Raw genomic sequence first — 22562 nt, 5'->3', positions numbered from 1 at the left:
CATAGTTAAGTCCAACTCAAATTTGATCTTAGTCTTTGTGAAACACCCCCCCCCCCCCAGGTTATGTTTTCTCCTGGAGATGATGTTTCATTTGAGATACAAGATTGAAACCAGGATGTGATCGATTTCTACCTGGTATTTATGACATCCTGGTCTCCTCGGCCTCGACTGCTCAACCTGTGTTTTAAAGACAAAATATGAAATACAATTTAAAACATCTGATTCAGTCTTTTAACTTATTCCATACCAGTCCAGTTCTTTACATTAGGGATAGGAATTTTTTTTTGTACAAGAACTACAATATGCACATCATCTGCTAGAGAGTAGAGAGTTAAAAATCTGAATACTTAACCCAAAATAATTTGGGAGTCTATGGAAAGCGTGTGTCGTACACAATTAAAAATGTATTCCATAGGTTAAAGATAAACTTGAGTTCTGGTAATGCGATTGTATTGTGAAAGAAAAGGTGTGGAATGGATCAGAAAAGTTGATCATATAGCATGTAAGTAATGGTGTGTAATGCAAGGTTCTGGAGTCATCAAAATCATCATAAATTTGGCAGAGTCTTGGTAAAGTAACAATCACTTACACAGAAAGATGTATATGGGACAACACACATGGTGTCGGGGCTAGTACTACCCTGATTTCCTTATCTTTCTATGCTTATTACTCAGCCAGTATACATTTTCTTCCAAAATTGTTTGGCACATGACATTTATTTGTAATCTTGAACATTCAGTGTAAGTTTCATTAGATTCTGTGAGAATTCATTTTCTTTTTTTTTTACCAGAACTCAAGTTTATCTTTAACATCCTTCTGCCCCTAAAAAGAGTTTGTCACTACCCCTCTGGTTCTCTACAGACTGAGCTGGTTCATCGTACATTATCATATTTTCACAGTGTCGTTTTTTTCTCCCTACTAGCATTTATAACTCTTTCAATTTTCCATGTTTTCTTGTTAGTCTTCCCTGTAGGCTCATTAACCATCCCTAAAGCAGACAAAATGAGTTGAAATGTCATCATGGTGTGCTTCAGGAAAGGGAAAGAGATATTCAGATGATTTGTTCCTGACCGCCTCCATCAAATCATTAATTCTGCATGTGGCTAACCAATCAGCTTGCCAGTTTGTTCTAACGTATGCCTCATTCACACTCATAAAATAAGTTGTCTTGCCCTCTTTTCCTCTGTCTTGTTGGGGGGAAAATATGTCAGAACAACCATTCTGCAAGTGGCTAATCAATCAGGTTGCTAGGAATGTATACCCCCATTCACACACAAGAAATAACAGCACTGGATTGGTTTGCCACTTCTTTTTTCCTCCATCCTGAATGAACAACGCTAGGCCTACATCAAACAAGTCATTCTGAACATGGCAAACCATAGAGAATGAAACGATGTATACCCCATTCATACTGGTAAAATAAGATCTTGACCCTATTCCCTCTGTCTCAATGAACAATGCTACAATAAACCACCTATTCTATATGTTGCTAATATTACGACAATCAGGTTTACCAGGATCATACAGTACATCCCATTCACACTCATGAACTAACCGTGCTCTTTTTCAGCCGAATTGTGCTAACTCTTTGTCTTCTGAAAGACCCCAAAAAAACTTTTGTTATAGCATCAAGATGGAGACTATCCAAACTGGTCTCAAATCAGCGCTCTATTTTAACAATATTACAACACTAGTCTCAACTAGGCCAAACTGACCCATCACCAAGCTAAGATGAAAAAGAACACAAAGGCCCTTGCTGGAGCAATCTGTTGAGTCAGTCTTGATAAGAATGCTCATACTTGCGAGTGTGAAAGGGCCTTACATGTCGTTCACAGGGAGAATAAGTTGCTCCAGTCTTGGTATGAACGCTAGTATTTCTAAGTCTGAATGGGGCCCAAGTTCACAGGTAGAAGAAGTTGCCTCTGTTCACTTGGGACCGTGTCAAGAGAGCAAGGGTGCGGGTAGGTAATCTAATGCATTCAGCACAATACTTTCGATTCATGTGTTATTACCAATCATCCCCATTGGCTCAATTAGCTTAGCCACCCTGTTCCTAGCTTTATTAGGGCTATAAAACTTTGTCATGTCTACTTTCCATGCATTTCCTTAGAGGTCATATCCACAAGGTGAAGGCATAATTATAGTACAGACTCAATCCTCCCCCCCCCCCCCCGAAAAAAGTAGGATACGTTTTTGAGGCCCCTTTCTCTGCTTCTTCAAATCTTTGAGCAAAGTCATATAAGCTACAGCGCTATCAGCTAAAAGACTGCTGGCACTTGCATTGCCACTGCCAGATTCCAGGGGGGGGGGGGGGGATAGATTATAGACTAGACAACATTCCAATTGTCATTAGTTTTTTTGTTCTTTGTATAGCTTCCTACTGATCAGGAGCCTTGCCCTCTGCACGTACACCTTAAGATTATAAACAACAGACTAGAGAGATAAAATGGCAAACACACAAGAAGAACTGCAAAGGTAGACGTATGTTGTGGTTTGGGGGCAAAGCACGGTTTCCAAGAACAACGTCTACACTACAGCCAAGTGAAATTAATATCTCTATCATTTTTAATAGCTGATGATGTTACACTACAGTGTCAAATCCTTTGAAATAGGACCCCACACGATTGCTCAAAATGTGTTACTTTCAAGATTTATGGATATGAGTGATGGATACGTATTTTGACCACTGGGGAATCTATTCAAAGGGGTTGCACTTCACATGCGAAGCACAACCTACTATTTAATTGCACCAGTGGCAACAGCACCTTGCGTCTGATTATTTTCCCACCCTTCTATCCAAATAAATGTCCTCACTTAGCAGTATTAGAGCTCATAAACACATGCTCTCTACGAGATTGGAAAGGGGCACCCCTTATTAGAGGCGGTTGCCCGGCAAGTCCTCCCGTGTTGCAGTGAATTCAGGGTTTTGGACATTATCACTGATGCATACTCAAGTTGTCAGCCTCACACTGTTTGAGGATGATTGAGATCATGAGATAATAATGACATGATGATGGGATAATGATAAAACAATAAAAAGAAATTAGCGAAGAAACAAGGAGGCCAACTGCACATACCAACATAGAACTGCTTTATGTTTACAATCTAAAATTACAAAATATATTGTTTAAAACATACCACATGTGATCGGACCATTTCAAAAATTGATTTGTCTAAATTTGAGAACTCAAAGCCTCACATGAAGCATAAAATAGGCAAACAGTTATTTTGGTAAGGTTTAAGTTACCAAGATAAGTCATTTCAACAACAAAAAAAGAAAACCATCAATTTTGCACAGTGGCTGCTTATAAAAGCAATAGAAAACAAACCATTTTCAAATTACTCTTGAAATTCATTTTTTTTTTTTTAATATTGCTTGTTACAGAAGTGTTGCATGTAATACTAAAATCTATGGATCATGCCCTAGAGTAATTTTCTGTGCATCAATTAGTAGTCCAGTCAGATTATTATCTATTTTAAATGTTTTCAGTGTCTAGAATTTCCTTCTCTGATGGTTTAAAGACAACTGTAATTGAGAAAATACATCAATCCTCTCTAATGGTCCTTGAAGAATTCACAAAGATCTTTGTGATATCAAAAAAAGTTTATATCCGGGCAGATATATATCTTTTTGGAGGAAGTCGCAGGGGAATTCTGATGGAGCATCTGCGTTTGGCAGAAAAAAGTAAAACAAATTGGCCACAAATGAGGAACATCATCCATCACTGACAAACCATTTCTGATAGCGATGACTTGAATTTCACAGCATTAAGGTTAGGGGGTGTCCACATGGCCATTAATAACGGCTCCTCGATGCTTTGTGCTGCCTTTGTGGTGCCCTCTCTCTGAAAACGGCAATCACGCAGCACTGCCTATGCAGATATCGAGGTGTAAAGCTCCCTCGTGTGGGAACTGGTTAATGGGGGAACGCTCCCCGGGATAGGAGATTGGGAATGGCCTGCTTGGCTTGTTTTGCTTTGCTTTGGTGAGGCTGGCTGGGTATGCATGGCAATGCCAAGCACATATCCCTGCTGTCAGCGCTGACCCCACGTGTGCTTGCACGCATTAGCAAACAGGTCCATTACAGGCTCAAATTCCTATCAGCATCTGCTTGGATTCCCACCTTTCAGCTAACACCATTTTCTCTTCTTTTTCTTTTACCTTCTTTTTTTCAATACAAATCTTTAAATAATTTGGAGAGAACCATTACAATTTCATCTCCTCTTTGGGTGAGGGTGGGGGGGGGGGTATATTATTATCATATTTCATTGCTGGAATCCTTCCAAGAAATGTACTTCCGTGTTTATATCTTCGAACATGTTATTCAAACAGTATCCTTGCAACTACCCCATCTTTTTTTTTTTTGTGGGGGGGGGGGGGGTGGGTGTGGGACTTTTCTACATTTCTACATTTTCATACTTACTTGCCAGAATCGTGCTAAGAAGTTCACTTTACAGTTGTCAAAACATGTGTTGTTGTGCTTCTCAAAATTGTATAATCTGTTATTCTTTCCTCCTGTGCCTGAACAACTAACACAGGTCAGACAGTTAAAGTAGATATTCATTGATTTTAAAAACTAACTTTATTTTCATTATTGCAAAGTTGAAACTATGAATAGACAAGGTTAACAAAATTAAATGCTTGGAAAAATTCGAATAAATGATAATTATTAATTACAAAACGCTTAAATACAGCCCCGGCATAGCACCTGAAGAGCTTTCTGAACGCTGCTGAGATGTGTGAGATCACAGTATGGACATGACTTGCACCAAGCAGACGATGTCCCATGACATCTCACAAATTTTCAGTGCCTGTGTTTTCATCTTCTCTTGAGTTCTTTCTCTTACTTCACTACCGTCAGGCTAAATGTATAATCTATTGCCTCACTCTAAACCCGCGCATGTTTTTATTTTTATGACAAATGCAGCGATACAAAAATAAAGGAATCTTTCGCTTGTAAACAAAATAAGACGCCATTGTATATTCAGCTGCCCACACCGGGGTATGTTCGGCGTTTCAAGAGGGAACAAATGCCGTCGTTAATATCATTCCGGGGGTTTTTCAATTTGAAAGTCTGGTTTCTTTGATTGTTAATTAACCCCTATCCTGTGTATTTACTAGCAAAAGATTTTAGTTATCAGAATTGGGTCATATCCCCTTTTGAATGGTTTGACATGCCATTACATTTATATACACTAAACTCATTATAATATGAGAAATAATAGCTTTGCAATTATGTTCATTCTCTATAGGATGTCGTCTTCTTGGGCAGTGTTGGTTCATATAGTGACGTCATTAAAACATCGTTATTTTTCCGGCGAATCTCTCGTATCTCCCGGCTGCTATGGAGGTGGTTGTATTTGTATTTTATAAATCACCTGATATGTAGTTGACCTAAAACTTGTACGATGGCCATCTGTTAACTTACCAGTTTCTAGTGATACATTAGTTGACATATTTGTGATCTTCTTTGAATTTCACCTTTAAAATCAAAATGACCGAAAAATTATAGATGCAGATGACCTCTTTCTATTTTATTTCATCTTTTTGTTGTTGCACTTGCAGGATATGCATATTCCCTGGGAGAGTTCAAGCTGAGCAAAACAATAAAACAAAGGAAAACGGGGAAAAAAATAGAGAAACAAGCTATCTCATATTGCAACTGTATCCAATTAGCCTTGGCTTTTGTTTCAATTATTTACAGTCTTCAGGACACACTCCAGTTGTTATTTTTGATTGAATTACTTTGATTAGGCTGAGAGCAGCATGCAAGGCTCAGAGCCAGAAGGGTGTTAAGTCTATGTAAAGTGCTGTTAGTTATTAAACATCCTTCTGGCTCTCAGCGGATGTTATACTAGGTCTCAGCGTGGAAGAACCTAGTTTTGACAACCAGCAATTATCAACACAACCACTCATTGAGAATGATACTGGGCAAGTGAATCTACTTAAGAGTTTCCATTTCATTGTTTAAAGTAGTTTATAATCACGCAACAACAGACATCTTAAATGAGTAGGCCTTTCAGGAATGAGAAAAATAAAGTAGAAGCATAGGGGTCAAGGGTGATTTGCCCCCTTAAGCTATCATAAAACCTCTGTAAATGAAAAAAATAATAAAATAGTCCAGAGTTAAATTGGTGAAGGGGGAGGGGCAGCCAAATGTAACCATCTTAATGCTCTTTGTATACCCTTATAGAAGTGAAGTAATAACATGTTTTTAATGGCATAAACAATTGAAATAATAATGGCTCACATGTGCCAGCAAAACAAAAATCATGTGACAGATTTTGGATCACGATAGAATTCTCAAAATTCTGATTATTCAGTATTTTAATAGTGCAAATGATGATGTGGTTTCCGCCAATGTCAACAAAACTTCCCGGAATGGGCCCTACGTGGCAGATAGCCAGTAAGAAATATAATAACTATAGATATAAATGAAATGTAAATGGTAATAGTTGTGTGTTTCATTGTATTATATTTCTTCTGTAAGTATTGTTTTCACTATTGTGCAACACTATGAAACATTTGATAGAAGCACTTTATAAATACCATACATGAAGGCTTCATGACTAGGCTCTATCTAATCAAAACCATTGTATTGTTAAAGGCATGAAAAACAAATAGCAATCACAAAAATACATTTCAGTCTCCCTGATATTACGTGAATAAAATATATATTTACTCTTTCCTATTGCTTAGTTTAAATTAAATTCTGCATTTCTACTGTATTTCCACGAAAGGTGCCTTTAAAAAGTCAATTTACCTATGCATCATAAGTCATTGCAAACAATAATGGGCAATATGCCTTGAGCACAATATCTAATTTGAAAATATCACTAGCGAGCTTGAAACGATAATGCAACGGTATATTAAAATTCATGAAAAATTGAAAGGGTAATGCAGACACACAATATGGCTATAAATGTATTTCTAAGAAACCTTGTAGTTACATAACAGGAGGCTCCAATTGTACGCTTGATTCAAACCAACCTACCTCCCACTCTATAATCAATATCATTACAGCAATCCTAATATTGATCAATCATTCCCCGGTGTGGTAGAGTCAAGTCAGATATTATTATGGGGAAATATAAAAAAATGGGGGCACAAAACACTTTTTGTTCAAGCTCAACTGATACAGCAGGAATATTAATCAATATTCATACAAGTAGCTGGCTGGTAAGTTTTTGCAAGCTCACAGTACAATGAACGTGAAGTATAAGTGCCAAAAGGATGTTAAGTCTGATATTGTGGAAATATATAAAAATGGGGGCACAAAACATTTTGTGTTCAAGCTCAACTGATACAGCAAGAATAATCAATATTCATACAGGTAGCTGGTTAAGTCTTTGCAAGCTCAAAGTTTCATGAGCGTGCAGTATAAGTGCCAAAAGGATGTTAATTCACATCACTTAACATACAAACAATGCCTGAATAATATGCTAGAGGTTGTGAGTTTCCAAAGTGTATAAGCCATAGCCTAGCAGGCCTACATCTTGTATTCCTTATAACATACAGTTCTTCACTGCTGAGAGTTAGAAAGGCATTATCGCTTTGTAGAAAGATAATAGCAGGTGACAACCTTGGAGCTCTCTACAAAAGTTATAAAGGGCTTTATAATAATTTCAGCCATCTACTTTTTGAACACAAATGGTTTACTATGAATATTTACAGAGTAATAATAACAGTTACCAGCATGGTCAGTCACTGGAGCATATATATACTCATCTAATAAATAATATCAATCATCAGCATATGGTTGGTGTATAAATGACTATTTATATACATGTAGACCTTGAGTACCATTTGGTCTGTTTAGAGCCAGCAGTGCTTATAGCTTTACATACAGTTAAAGGTAATACAAAGTTCTGGTATGGGGTCATGAATTTGGTTCAAATGAACATACAATTAGAAGCATGCGATTTTACATTTTGAGGTTGAAATCAAGTCTAAAGTGATGAAATTGTTAATAATAAACTCTTTATGGTGTATAGCTCCCTCTCAAGACTGATATTAATTTAGCTTTAAAATAATGTTTCTTGACTACAATCGACTGATTGGTTATTCCTGTTTGGAAATTATATATCAATACTGCATATTCTGAGATTTTTATGGTCGCAGCTACCATGGAATCACCTTTAGCACTGGTAAATTTTATATTATTTAATTTCTCGAAAGCAGAAGTGTTTAGGGGCTAAATGTAGTGCTTATAATACATCCACAGAGGCATCCAAATATATCAACATTTTACAGAATGACTATCCATCCAATTTTCACAATTTCCCAAAACTTTGCTTTACCTTTAATACTCTCTAGCTCTAAGCGATTTTCCAAAAATAAACTGCACTTCATAAATCAGTTTGAATTATTGATGACAGCACAATGCACTGAGTATTACATTAACTCCTTTATATAATATCAATATTTTCAAAACCAGAAAATATACAATAATATCCAAAGATCAAGCCTGCTATTAGGGTTAGAAGGGTTTAATAGTTAATGCCTTTACGCCTCCGTGCAAATGATTTATTTTAAACTCTGTACCACTTTCCCTTGAAAATAAACTCCCACAAAATGTATGGAATATCACTCGGTTGGATCGATTTAAATCCAGGCTGAAAAACACTATTGTTCTTGAATGTGTAATCAAAGTTTATGTGACATTAATACGGTTATGTTCTAACATGCATCTAGAGACCCGGTTGGTATTATGAGTTTACTAAGCGATGTAATATTTGTATTATTATTATTTCCGTATCAATTGTAAGTGCTTGTAATTCACACCACTTTATACGATCTTCTTTTACAAAGTGTTTTTAACAGAAACCTGTGGACCTGCATCTATATATCATCGGTGAGTGTCATAAGGACTGTAACTCTGTGTTTGGCTATGGACAGTGGGCTATGTATGCAAGAAATGAGTTAATACCCTTCTGCCTCTTACAGATGATTCATTTTACATGAATCATCTGAGGATTCTCGCCCGTTGAGAGCAAGAAGGAAGATAACACACAGTTTGAAAACTAGCTAATACCGTTCTGCCTCTCAGCAGGCTTGTTTTGCATGATCCTATGGACGCTCTCATATAAAAGGATTTTTATCGAGCTGTGTTGCTGGCCAACAAACCTAGGGCAAGTTTCTATGATTATAAGCGGCGGGAGGTATGGAGACAGAGGTCAGAGGATTTAAACGATCACTCTCACACAAAAGAGACAAAACAGGGGTATTTATCATTGTATGAACTTTAGACCTTGTCATGCCACCCCTGCATGCTTCCAATCACTAAAATCATCATTGATTTTTTTCGATGCGGTGCATTTTCGTGCATACATAGCCAATGATCTGAGAAGCTTTAGCTATTCCCTTTAACTCCTTTTGAAAGCCTATTGTTTAGCGCATATCATTGAGAGTATTGTGAGAAAGGAATGGTATCGTTAATAGTTAGAACAGTACATACTGTATTCTATAAACGGGGGGGGGGGGGGGGGCAATTCAAATATCTTTTATACAAAATCGCATGGCATATCTTTGGGCTAGTGATTGTATCACAAATGCAATGAATTTACCCTTGTAATAGAACATGGAAAACAAAATGATTTCCAGGAGAAAGGGGGAGGGGCTGGATAATAAAGGGGGAGGGGCTGAACGAAAGAGGATAAATATGTCCTTCAAACATCACGTTGCACTGCTATCCTTGTATTGTTTGCCAATAACTACCCACGCTCATATTAAAATACAGAATGTTTAAACACAAGGCTTACAAACACAGGAACAGTTCTAAATATGATTGGCAAATAGCATAAAAAGGACACGTGTTCATGTCTATTTTGAGTTATTTTTCTGTCAGATTTTGAATCGGGAATGAATATACTTCTGTATATGGGAAAGCAAGCCTCAGACGCATTGTCATGCACTACTAAGGTGGTCAATATCACACAATGATATCATGGGCTCCCTGTAACTAAAAAACCTTTGTAAACACAAACCATTATGAATAACAATAAGGGCATTTAAAGGCAAGAGGACAATGTATTCAATAAGAATATCCTTCTTCCTGCAAGATTAATTGAGGGGGGGGGGGGGCTCACAGAACAGTACAAGAGTATGTTAGAGAACCCTGACTTTCTCTACCACCATGTATCATAGGCTGAGAGCAAAAAGGTCACTGAAGGTGCCCTCATATGTGTTCCAGGGACATTTGCTCCAGGCTTCATTTCATCACTGATAAATATATGGTTAGGGTTAGGGTTCCTTCTTCTTGTTTGGTAGAAGTACAGGCCACCATGTTGTCTGTGTATCTTCGTACTTTAAAAGTGTGCAGATACAGTGGTGTAGAAGATCTAATCTAGGTTTTAGATTCCTAATAGGTTCCTACTAGGTCTTAGTATAGGTTTATGGCTTGAGCTAGAGTTAGGCATATGGTTTGATTCAGGTTTGAAGTTAGGTATATTTTTTATTCAGGGTTAAAGTTAGGCATATTGTTTGATTCAGAGTAAAAGTTAAGCATTTAGTGAGTGTAGGATATTGATTGGAGAGCAAGTATCGCCGAAGGATGTATATATCATTGGATGCCCGCAAGGAGGCCACAAGAGCTAAGTATCGTCAGTGACAGTTACAACGGCTTTCTTGCAGGCAGCCGACTATTCAAACATCGAATTAACACTGCCCTTCTGGCGCTCAACAGACAATGTAATCAGTTACATGTGGGTGGACCTTTTATTACCATCACAGTGGTCCAAAAATTGATTGGAGCACTCTCCATACACACTGTCTTTTTATCTCAATTTCTTTTCCCCATCTAGACAAGATTTAACCATTGAGTAACAGACAAAAGGGCACTGGTCCATTCACTTATCTGTCGGCTTACACAGACACCCGGTGACATGCTGATATTGATAAGTGGTTTGGAAGAACAGCTTTTCACAAACCAAGCCCATTTTTGTTCTTACCGTAATCCTCTCAAATAATTACATGCAGTGGATGGATATATGATATGGTACCCTTGTTTATAGTACAAAAAAGGTGGGAAGTGTAAATTACATATTTGACTTAAAGGAGTCATTCAATTACATGTAAATTAATATCAAGATGATGGTATGTAAATATTATAGTTCAGGTTCAAGATGTACCTGCCCTACCCTCTAACAAGTTGCCTTAGCATAAAAAGGGCATGTTCAGACATACCGTCTCCACAAAAAGAAAAAGAGTGTAGCAAAATAAAATTGCTAACTTGAATTGAAATTTGGGGTTGAAAAAAGTAGCTGCCTGCAGAAAAGGCCCTTACACTATGAACATTACGGACAAAGAGAGCGGACAAAATATACAGTTCCTCAGGTAGACAAAAGAACATCCCTTCACTGCTATTATGTAAAAAGATGAATATGCATGTGACACCTGTTCTACACATTTTTACATAATAGCAGTGAAGGGATGTTCCTTTGTCTACCTGAGGAACTGTATATTTTGTCCGCTTTCATTGTCAGTCATGTTCATAGTGTTATTAAAGCATACTGACAAAAGGCCTGTTTTCATCAGACAGAAGTTTCAAAATAACCCGATCTCAAATTAGCCAGCAAATTTGCGTCATCATCAGCCCGCAGTCGCAATTAGCAGGCTATTTGGTCGAAAAAATATCCTGAGAAATCTTGGTCTTGTTTCCAAAATATTTTCAAAATAGCGGGCTAATTTGTGCCGTCCAAGCTAGTTTGTGATGAGCGTATCGGTCTGGTGAAGATGTAATTTCGAGCTTCAGGAAAATAGCAGGTTATTTTGCAACTTCGGTCTCATGAAGCAGGTCTATATTTTGATTATTAAATATACAAAAGAGAATTGCACTACACTTCTGAATTAAATTGTAACACGCTATTTTCTTTCTTGTAGGTGGTTTATCACATTGGATATGAACAAGGCTGAACAGAAGGAATCTATCTATGTTTTCAGGCCAAGTATATTATAGTTCTACTGGTAGTATCAGTGTCTACCAGTGACGTACAGAGACAATCTTGGCCTCGGGTTTATATTGGTTTCAGTTTTGGTCTTGATCTGGAGACCAAAAGCTAATCAAAGGTTTCTCTCCCAGACCCCATTTCACAAAACTTGTCAGCAGTGACAAATGGCAGTTTCAGTTATAAGCTACTGAAATCCTAGCTTCTGATTGGTTATCAGTAGATTTGTCACCGATTTTTGTTGTTCGTCATTGAAAAAAGACTTTGTGAAACAGGTCCCTGGTCTAGGTTTCTGGACCCAGGTTTCTGGACCCAGGCCTCTGATACAACACTGTTGTAGACTTGTAGTTGCTGACCAGTGCACTATAGTCGATCCTCTATAATGCTTTATTTGTCATTTCTTCATGGGAGAGGGAGGCGGAAGAAGGGAGAGAGAGGGAGAGAGTGATTTCAGAAAAAACAATCTGTAATTTTTTTAAACTGAGATATAAATCTGCTAAGACATACTGAGACAGTCAGAGCCAGAAGGGTGTTAACTCAAACACTAACACAGAGTTAACACCCTTCAGGCTCTCAATGGACGATTTGTTCAACACACCTTCCTATTAAAATGAGATGTCTTCATATTAAAACTTAAATAAACAAAAGTGGTCTCCAAAACAAACTTGAACTTGAAATAAGCTCCATGCAGATCCAAAATTGGATTTGCAACTGCAAATAATATCAACCTGTGAACATTATACAGGCATTGTCGAATGAAGGGCGGGCTATTTACACCTTTATCTTCATCGACAATGGTCCCTGAAAAACACTTGTGAAAGGCAAACGGAACGACAAATGAGCTAGCACCCACGCATATTTATAGGAGGATTAATGCCTGTGAGCATAGTTCTGCTTGCTGGTTTTAATTCAACATTATCCAGATAATATCAGGACTTTGTTTATTAGCTTGAGTTCGTTTGAAATTGCCTCGCTTTAATAGATTTTCTTTTTACCTTTTACCCCTTAGAGATTGCCTCAATTTCATTTAACATTGTGTGCAATTCTTTCTGAATATACATAGTCAGAAACTAGTCATCTATGATATAGCAATATGAATTTGTTATGCTCCATATAACAGCTCAGGTTTTACATATAATACACATCGGGTACAGGGAGTATTTTATTCTATAGAAGCTATATATATATATATATATATATATATATTCCATAAAAAGGTATTGAATATCATACAATTTGTATTCATAATTCATACTTTTACAGAGGCCTATTTCCCTGACAGCCGATTGTACATGCTTACCGAGACACGATCGCACCTTTCATAATTCATTACCATCGCCCGCCTATTTATCCCAAGGTACCATTTATATTTCAGTGTATGTACTATGCAATCAGATGCACATAGAGGGATAAATTGCAAAAATAACCATGGTAATGATGACATACATAATTTGTAATTGCTATGAATTATGGAAGGTAATGTATTACACAAATGGTTCTACATGAGTATGCACATGTATATTTTAGAATAGTTCCGACAAGCCCACACTCTTAGACAATGGGAAAGAGAAAATGCAAGGGACGATCTGCCCCAACTATGAAAAAGCGACAGTAAAGTAAAAAAGAGAACCCCCCCCCCCCTTCTTTAATTAAATTGGTCTTGAAAATAAAAAAGGTTTTGTTACACTTCCCCTCTTGTTAAATCCTTTAGGCAGTATCTCCATACCCATAAATATTTATCACACCAATAAGTTATTTAATAACTTTTATCTTCCTGGTATTTGCAATGATCACATGCTCAAGCATCAAAATTCTTGAGATCACTAACACTTAACAAACCATCAAATTGGCAACAAAAACTACAAACCTACAAATAGAAAATATCATAAGCAATGCTAAACCATGGACATGCATTAGTAGCAAAAAAGCTATGGTGCATTACGTTTTTAATATCCATGGGGGTTTAATATCCATGGGGTTTTAGTAATCTTACATTGTAACACACTAAAACCACAAGCAATGTTTTTTTTAACCAATGCTATATAATCATCTTAAAATGGAAGGAAAAAAAGGTTGACCAATTCCTACAAGATCTGGTCTCCCTTCCGGCTGAAGTATTCCTTTCTCGACTTACCCGCAAGAATAACAAGGATCAATATCTCTTTGAGACATACTGACTGCTCTCAAATACAAAGAGGGAGAGAGAGAGAAAAAAGGGGATGATTGTGAAGGAAACCATGAAAGAATGAGCAGTGAAGAATGAAAGATGTGCAGGCCTATATTAAATTGTCGTATAAAATTACAGACGAAGGGAAGGAGGGTGTGGGCTGCGGACAAGGAAAAGATGATAACTTTTCGTACAATAAAGGGCATAACTTGAAAAAGGAATGGCAACTTTACAAACATTTACAAATATCAAGAGTTAAAGTGTGAGAGAGCCAGAGAGACAGAAGAAAAGGGGGAGGGAGAGGTAGGGAAGAAGGGAGAATGATTCCAGATAAAAGTCTTTTCTTACTCTCAGTAGATGATATGTGAAGGCCTATGGCAAGGTTCATAAACACTAATAGGCACCTGGGAAACATGGACACTCAAAATCTAAGTCTGGAGTCTCTAGGCCCCCATAATTATGTAATTTTTCATAGGGCTCATGCATATAGACTGTAAAAAGTTAGTTCCGAACCCTCTTCCAAAACAGTTGGTGTGGAGCCCTGCCTATGGTCTAAGAGCTTGTCCTATTAATAAAACCATCCCCTCAAGACCATAAGATTTAACCCCTTGAAAAGTATTTACACCATCCAACTGGAATGGCCTACATATAAATATGTAAAACATGTCCAGCAAGAGCAGGGAGTGAGATATTGAAAATGGGACAGACCAACAAAAACTGGAGAAACAGATCACACTTGAGACACAGACAGAGAGAGAGAGAACAAAACAGAGAGCAAGAACGGAAAAAAGAGAGAGAACATGGGAGAAGAAAGAAAGATGGTTCGATAGAAATGATGAGCAGGGGTAAATCAGAGAAAGGGGGTCAAAAACAAGAGCAGAGAGCGGGAAATTGGAAATGGGACAGACGAAAAACTGGAGAAACAGATCGCACTTGAGACACAGACACACGGAGAGAACAAATGAGAGAGCAAGAGCGAAAAATGAGAGAGAACATGGGAGAAGAAAGAAAGATGGTTCGATAGAAATGATGAGCAGGGGTAAATCGGAGAAAGGGGGTCAAGAACAAGAGCAGAGAGCGGGAAATTGGAAATGGGACAGACAAAAAACTGGAGAAACAAATCGCACTTGAGACACAGACACAGACGAAGAACAAAAAAAGAGCAAGAACAAGAAAAAAAAGAGGGAGAACATGAAAGAAGAAAGAAAGATGGTTAGATAGATGCTATGAGCAGGGAGGGGTACATCCATTGGAGAAAGGGGGTCATGGTGGCCGGCATTCCTGTCCTACATCCACCGACTGACACCGAATCTTCCCTCGCCCCCAGCCAGGAAGTGACCCACCAGTATACATCTATCAGGTTTATATCGACCCAGCAAAGGTGCGTCTTCTCCTCTTCTACAACATGATCTAAAAACACTCGCACAAATAGGTCAAGTCAATTCTACACCCTCATTTTGTTTTCGTTCCTATACAGGGATAGTTTGTCGTTAGAAGTCAAAAGGAAATGACGGAATGGCCGAAAAATGTGGAGATAAATAGCCAAAACAAGGGCTGGTTTTCCCAATGTTATCATGTGAGCAAATTTTCCTGTGATATGACTGGAATAATTTACCCTTTTCATGCCATAGGCGATAAATATTGATTTCATTTGCAATTATGACTTTGGGGTTTGTTTGTTTGTTTTTTAATAGAAGTGTATTCAAGAGAAAGATATTTTATGCCCAATTCAACAACCAAAGATTAATAATCAATACTAAGGTTGACTCTTGAAAGATCATTACAGTCCTTTTTTCTGATTTTGTTTATGGTATCAAACAATACAAAATAAATAAATAGTCAATTGAGCAAATTGGTTGTTTAAAAATTTGAAGCTACAAGCTAAGATTCTCTTTCATTCTTTTTAGCATGACCCATACTTGTCAATTCATTTTCATAAAAATTAAAAACTTCCTTATATTTCTATTAAAGTAAGGTCATGTATGTATGTTGTGAGTGCATTAGGCCCTTCAGCTATCACTCATGAGCATTTCAATAGCCCCTTAACACAATGTTGACTCATCTTTGAAATGTTTTATTAATTCTTATCAAATTGAAAAGGAAATATATTAAGAGGGATATCTAATGTCCTATCCACAATCGGAAGTAGTTAGCAAACTAAACACTGTTTCACTTTGATCAAAGTTTATGTAATGGCCTGGCACAGAAACAGGAAAAGTAGATTATAAGGCTGAAGTCAAGTTAAAGTGTAATAAATCAAGCACATTGACATATGGTGCAAAAATAGCCATGACAGCAATATGCTTTTATTTTCTCCTATAGATTTTAATGCTTTTGTTTCGCGATACCCAAACACATCCCTGCAATGTATTGGAAATACCATCCATACCGTATTCATGTGTTTGAAAATGCAGCAAAATATACATACATGTAGCTAACTCATAAAACCCCATCTTCATTACTTACAAAAGCAAGACACTGGCTTTAGTCAACAATATTCATCATGAAAAGAAATCACGAAATCTGAAATCATTTTAAGAGATCAGAAAAAGGGTTTCTGGATGCCTTTCAGAAAAAGAATCATATGACAGGAATACTCTCTAATGAAGATATGAAAACACTTTTTCACCCCAATCTTTTCTGATTTAACTTTGTTCTTCTTCGACTAAAAAACACATAAAGAGAAGACTTCTTCCATATATCGTTATAATTAAAACTACCCTCATATAGCTAAGCATGTGGTGTTCCCCATATTGCAACAAGCTATTGATTTCTGTTAGAGGATAGGCGGAACCCCCATCGCCGCGTCTCTCGTTCCTGGAACAGGATCTCTAATCACAAGGCATGATGGGGCCTGTTTTCATCAGCTAGAGATTGCCAAATAGCCCGCCATTTGAACTATTCTGATCGCAAATTATCCAGTTAATTTGTGTCTTCATTAGCCGAAGTTGCAATGAGCGGGATATTTGGTTGAGATAATAATCCCAAGATATCTTGGGTTAGTTTTCAAAAAATCATGCTATTTGGCACAATATCCCGCTATTTGTCCGGTGCGTTTTCACCAGCCCGAAGACTCACACTATGCGCGAACGTTGAGCAAAATATCTCGAGCGGATGAAGACGTGGTTTGTAACTTCGGGATTATTTCCCAAATCAGAAATAGCAGGATATTTGGCAATCTCGAGCTGATGAAAACAGGCCTATAGAAAGGGAAGGAGAGCCGGACAGGAAGTCTTCATAAAGTGTAGGTATCCGATAACATGTGAACCAGAACACTGGGCGAGAGAGAGAGAATAGGACGAGGGGTTGGTTTCGGCCGAGAATAGCGTAAGATTATTCCACTCATACCGAGATTATGTAGCGATATGTCACATCGACAAAGAGGGACTGGGAGGCATGTCAAATCATGGCTAGGATTTACATCTCAATTCCCTGCAAAAAAAAAGGGTAGCACGAGAAACAAGATATTTAAAAAAATCATTACTTAATTGTACTTACTTCTGTGGAATGGATAAAGTTTTCTACGTAATTAAATCTACTGGTCTATATACTTAATTAATTAAGAGAAATAGCTGTTAAATAATTTGCCCCTGACCTGCCATTGTAACCTTGTCTATTAATTAGAACAACTAATTTGACAGTGCTATAACCTGTTGTGATCTATCTTAATGCAGGATGAGTTGGATTGTTTTACCCATAAGATACTGAATTAAACAATTCATCAGAATTCTTAGAAACAAGTGTTTAGTAGTGTCTGCAAAGGGTTATTCTTTCTGCATGTTTTCATTACAGAAAGTTAGCATACTGTCTGGGAAGAAATGGGTTTGATGCAAGTCTCACAAGGCAACATTCGATGCTCTGGTGCCGTGTAAAATGTCATTACATTTAGGCATGGTGCAACAAGAGAATGCAATGTCATTACTACAGGCTGACGTATCCTGTCTGAAATCAGTACTTTTCGGGCGTTTTCCGTCAACAAAGGGTTAAGCATCCATCGCTGAGCCCGGCACGGCACGGCACATCCGTGGAGACTACTGGGGAGTCCTACACTTCAATCAATTCTTGGGTAACATCAGCGTGTGAAAACATTTTCTCAGGGCGATCAATTTGCACATTCAGCGCACTATTGATCCATCCCCAAACACCTTCCTTTTTCTTCCTTCTCCAGAGCTTAGAACTTAGAGTATTAAGGAGAGGCAGGGAGACAGAAAAGGAGAGAAAGTAAAGAGGAAAGGTTGGAGAAAGAAAGAAAGAAAGAAAGAGAGAAAGAGAGAAAGAGAGAAAGAGAGAGAGAGAGAGAGAGAGAGAGAGAGAGAGAGAAAGATTGAGAGAGAGAAAGAGGAAGAAGGGGAAGAATGTTAGAGAGACAGAAAAAGTGAAAGTGGGGCAGACTATTGACAAGAAGAAGAAATGAGAGAATGAATTACTTCAGTATTTATGGGAGAAAAAGAGAAGGGGACAGAGAAAGAGAGAGAAAGAGAAAAAAAGAAAAAGAGAGGAGAGAAGAGAGAGAGAGAGGAGAGAGAATGAGAGAAGAGACAGATAGAGAGAAACAGAGAAAGAGAGAAAGAAAGAAAGAGATTGTGCGAGCAACAGGAGAGAGGAAGAGCAAAAGTACGAGCCCATCAAAGGGAAGGAATGAAAGAGTGAATTACTGCTGGAGTCTGAGGGCAAATTCTTGGTTTACTCAGGGACTTGGGAGACACTGAATCAGAAGAGATTGTATGTATTAACACACACACATTATTTAGCTGCAGTTGAAGTTGTCTCTGGCAATCGTTTCTCTTCTTTCACATGCATATAGATGTTGCGTGTCAGATCAGAAGGTCAAGAAAATATTGCAAAAAACATGGCAAGTTGACTCTTGGAGTAAACATTGGAGCGAACATGTAGGTATTTCATTTGGCTGAACAAACACATGGATACTCTTAAATTTGTGATGGAAGCTTCTTCCGTGAACTAAAGCAAGAAATTGTATGTATTTTAAATTTTAAGTTTATGAGTTTAATAATGCACTTCTGGTCCAATCAGATGCAGTGTATGACGGTATCCCAATTCAAGACATTATCAATCCTCCATAAATTTAGACTAGATGACCATTTATTTATATTGTTCATATTGAAAATGAAAACCAAATAAAAAGTCATTGGTATCGAAATAAATTTGAAAGAATAATCTTTAAAACGACTGTTGATGCACACATATATAAGATACCTTTAGCTGCCTTGTTAAGTATGGAATATTGCACATTTCGGTTCTACACTTGAATGGGGGGAAAAATATTTGAAAATGCACATCTAGAGGTAAATTAATAACAAGAAGAGTAATTATTGAATTATTGAATTTTGCTCTGAGAGAATTGATGGGCAAGCGCCATGGAAGAGGCTTTTAATAAATCATGCACTGGCTTTTAGGTGTGGAGAAAAGAGTCCAGTGTCCGCTCTCTTCCGCCAAACTAACAATCGATGCAAGGGACATTTGATGAACGCACTGAAGCAGTTTGAACCGTATCTCGTTAGATCATTAGCTACTAATAACTCACTCTTATTCTCTCCCTCCAAATCCTCTCCCTCCCATCTCCCTCTTCCTCTCCCTCTCCCCCTCTCCCTCTCTCTCTGTTATTCTGGTGGCTTTTTTTTTTCCTTCTCTCTCTCTCTCTTTCTCGTATCTCCCTCTTCTTCCCTCTTTCTATCTCCATCTCTCTTCCTGTCTCTCTCTCTCTCTCCCTTCCCCCTCTCTCTCTCCCTTCCTCCTTCTATCTCTCTCTCCATCTCTCTTCCTCTCTCTCTCCCTTCCTCCCTCTATCTCTCCATCTCTCTTCCTCTCTCTCTCTCTCTCTCTCTTCCTCTCTCTCTCTCTCTATCTTTCTCTCCATCTCCCTTCTTCTCTCCCTCTCTCTCTCTCTCTCTCCATCTCCCTTCCTCCCTCCCTCCACGGTTATCTCGTTGATATGGCGAGTTAGTGGGAAATGTCAGGCTATACCCACGGGGATTTGGTAAATGTAGCATATTGATGTCACTGGCTCTTGCCTACAAATGAAACGATACGCTGGTAAAATGCCAAGCATCAGGACTGACGATAATTTTTTCCACTGTTTAACGGCCAAATGGCAAAAACCAGTGGCAAATTCAACAGCTCATATAACTGTCGCCCCCCCCCCCCATTCATACCGATAAAACTAATAACGTTTTGTACAATAAACAAACTTTTGAATAAAGAATAAACTGCCATGTAACAAAACATCGTACCGGTATAGCAAAACAGGGATGAGCATACTGTACCTTCATGACTTTTTTTAATGATGTGGCATTTTGTCAGGGTTGACTCATTCCATAAAAATTGTATGTTTTGAGAACTGTGCATGCACAACCTCTTCCCTCCAAAATGGGTCCTTTGACTCTTTACACAAAATTTATTTATACATCATTCTAATGTACAAGCCCCTTTTACTAAAAGCTCGTCATAATATAGTGACATATCTTTATGTACCTTTTGCTATAGTGTGAAAGGCTATGAAAGGCTGGAGAGCAAAAAAAAATATTCTGTTTTATTTACTAATGTAAAGCGCTTTGAGCATGTTTATGTAAAGGTGCTATATTACCCTTGTCTAGATGCTGAACAGGCTTTGACAAGTAGCAGAATAGAAGTAGAAGTAGAAGTATAAATATCAATATGTATATATGTATTTATGTATGTATCTGTCTCTTTCTATCCCTCTATAGGCTCTGCATCATTATTAGCATAAAAGGTAGATACTAAGATAGCTAATATTTCATACTGCGGCAATTTAAGGCTGCCGGCTTGATTGAGTGCCACATTTGTATGATTGCTCTCTCATGCCAAAGCTCTCCGGCACGGAGCCCTTTTTCTGCCCTCTTCAAAATCTATTGTGTCCTCATATCATAATTGCTGTAATGCCTATACCCTCTATTCAAGAAACTAATCTCTGAGATTGGGTGCAAGGTAAAAATCAGGGAATTAAGTGAATAATATCAACTAAATGATACCAATCGCTTTGATTGCGTTGAATTCCCTGGTGGTGGTTGAAGTAGAATGTATAATACCATTACAATATTCACCGCTGAGGTGGATCGAGTCCGGACTTAGTCTGAAATTAAAGCTACCATTTTGATCCATACCTCAACATCATGCTACCTTTCATATTTACAGCAGCTTAAAGCCCATCTGTACTAGTGTACAGGAGGGATTAGATCACACTGCAAGGTCACATGACAGGTGGTTATCTCATCAATTTGGCTCTCAATTAACATAAGAAAAAGAGGATCATGGGGGACCAGTGGTCACCGATTAGGCATGGTTTGCTATAATTATAGAGGGTGCAAGTAGCTATAAGTAGTGCAGTGGGCCTTTAAGTGCAAAGTTGTCTGCAAGTGCATTTGTTTCCATGGTTGTGCACATGGCATGCCTAATAATCGCACACTGTTTCCCCCCCCCCCCCCACTATCTTCTCGTAAAAAAATACAGAGAACCCATGAAGAGATATCTTGATCCGCATCGAGTAGTGCGGATCATGTTCATATTATGAATAATCCACTTCTGATCCAGACTAAATAAGGATTCAATCCTACTCTCAAAGATGATCAAAAAAGTCTACACCAAGTTCAGATCAAGGGATGCTGATAGCATTCAAAGGACCGAGTCCAGACTATTCAAGTCCGGACTTAATCCACATTAACTTCTCTGCTACCACAATATGAAAAGGGTTTAAGTTTACCTTAGATTCTGGCTTTGTCTGCTCACTGGCTGGATGACTGAGGCATTCCAGACTTTCCTGCACACAAAAAATAAGAAAGAAAAGATAGAAAAGTGATTAGCATAATCGCTTAGAACACAAAAAATAATCAAGAAAAACAATAAATTGTACAGTAAATATTTCAATTTTGTTGATACATGTTATACTTTAAATATAATTGAAGTCAAGTCTAATGTACTTCATTTAATTTATATCCGTTTTCGATCATAGAAATCAAAGTTCAAGCTACATGTATTCAAGGATTTCCTTTTCTGAATTGAAAGTCTTGTTTTTCAAGTTCTCCAATTCAATATTGTGGTTGAAAGAGAGAGTGTAATAATGCAACATTACACAAAATGTGTTTTAAGTGTATGTGTGCATTAAGAAAATGTGACACTCATTAACCCTCATAAAGATTTAAATTACTCTATTAAAGTAATATTTTGCTGATAGCTAAAAGGGCATTAGCTCATCCTTTTACACAGAGTTAATGCACTTCTGGCTCTCAAAAGACAATATCATCTCAGGGGGGAACATGGATCCCCCTTTTATACTTCAATTAGGAGAGCATACATAAATAATTTATGATTAGCTATTAACCTTCTACACACAAAAAACACAACAAGACATGGAACCCCCTACGAGCGGGCACGCGTATGGAAACAGAAAATTAGATGGATGATTTAGAATGGCCCAT

The 22562-nt window shown here is 37.8% G+C and overlaps 1 protein-coding gene across 1 annotated transcript in view; it reads right to left on the bottom strand.

Moving 5' to 3' along the window:
* Positions 1-21900, bottom strand: part of LOC100887882 — a 30182-nt gene extending 8282 nt beyond the window's left edge. The window contains exons 1-2 of the mRNA XM_030985529.1: positions 21848-21900; positions 133-177 (exon numbers count right to left, since the gene is read on the bottom strand). The gene's annotated coding sequence lies outside the window, so the exon portion shown is untranslated. The remainder of the gene's footprint in view (positions 1-132; positions 178-21847) is intronic.
* Positions 21901-22562: the final 662 nt, after the last annotated feature.

The sequence above is a fragment of the Strongylocentrotus purpuratus genome, unplaced genomic scaffold, assembly GCF_000002235.5.
Source record: "Strongylocentrotus purpuratus isolate Spur 01 unplaced genomic scaffold, Spur_5.0 spur5_scaffold_15, whole genome shotgun sequence".
In the NCBI taxonomy this organism is placed as follows: Eukaryota; Metazoa; Echinodermata; class Echinoidea; order Camarodonta; family Strongylocentrotidae; genus Strongylocentrotus; species Strongylocentrotus purpuratus.
Note: the sequence above shows the minus strand (reverse complement) of the source record. Positions and strands in the feature narration are given on the sequence as shown.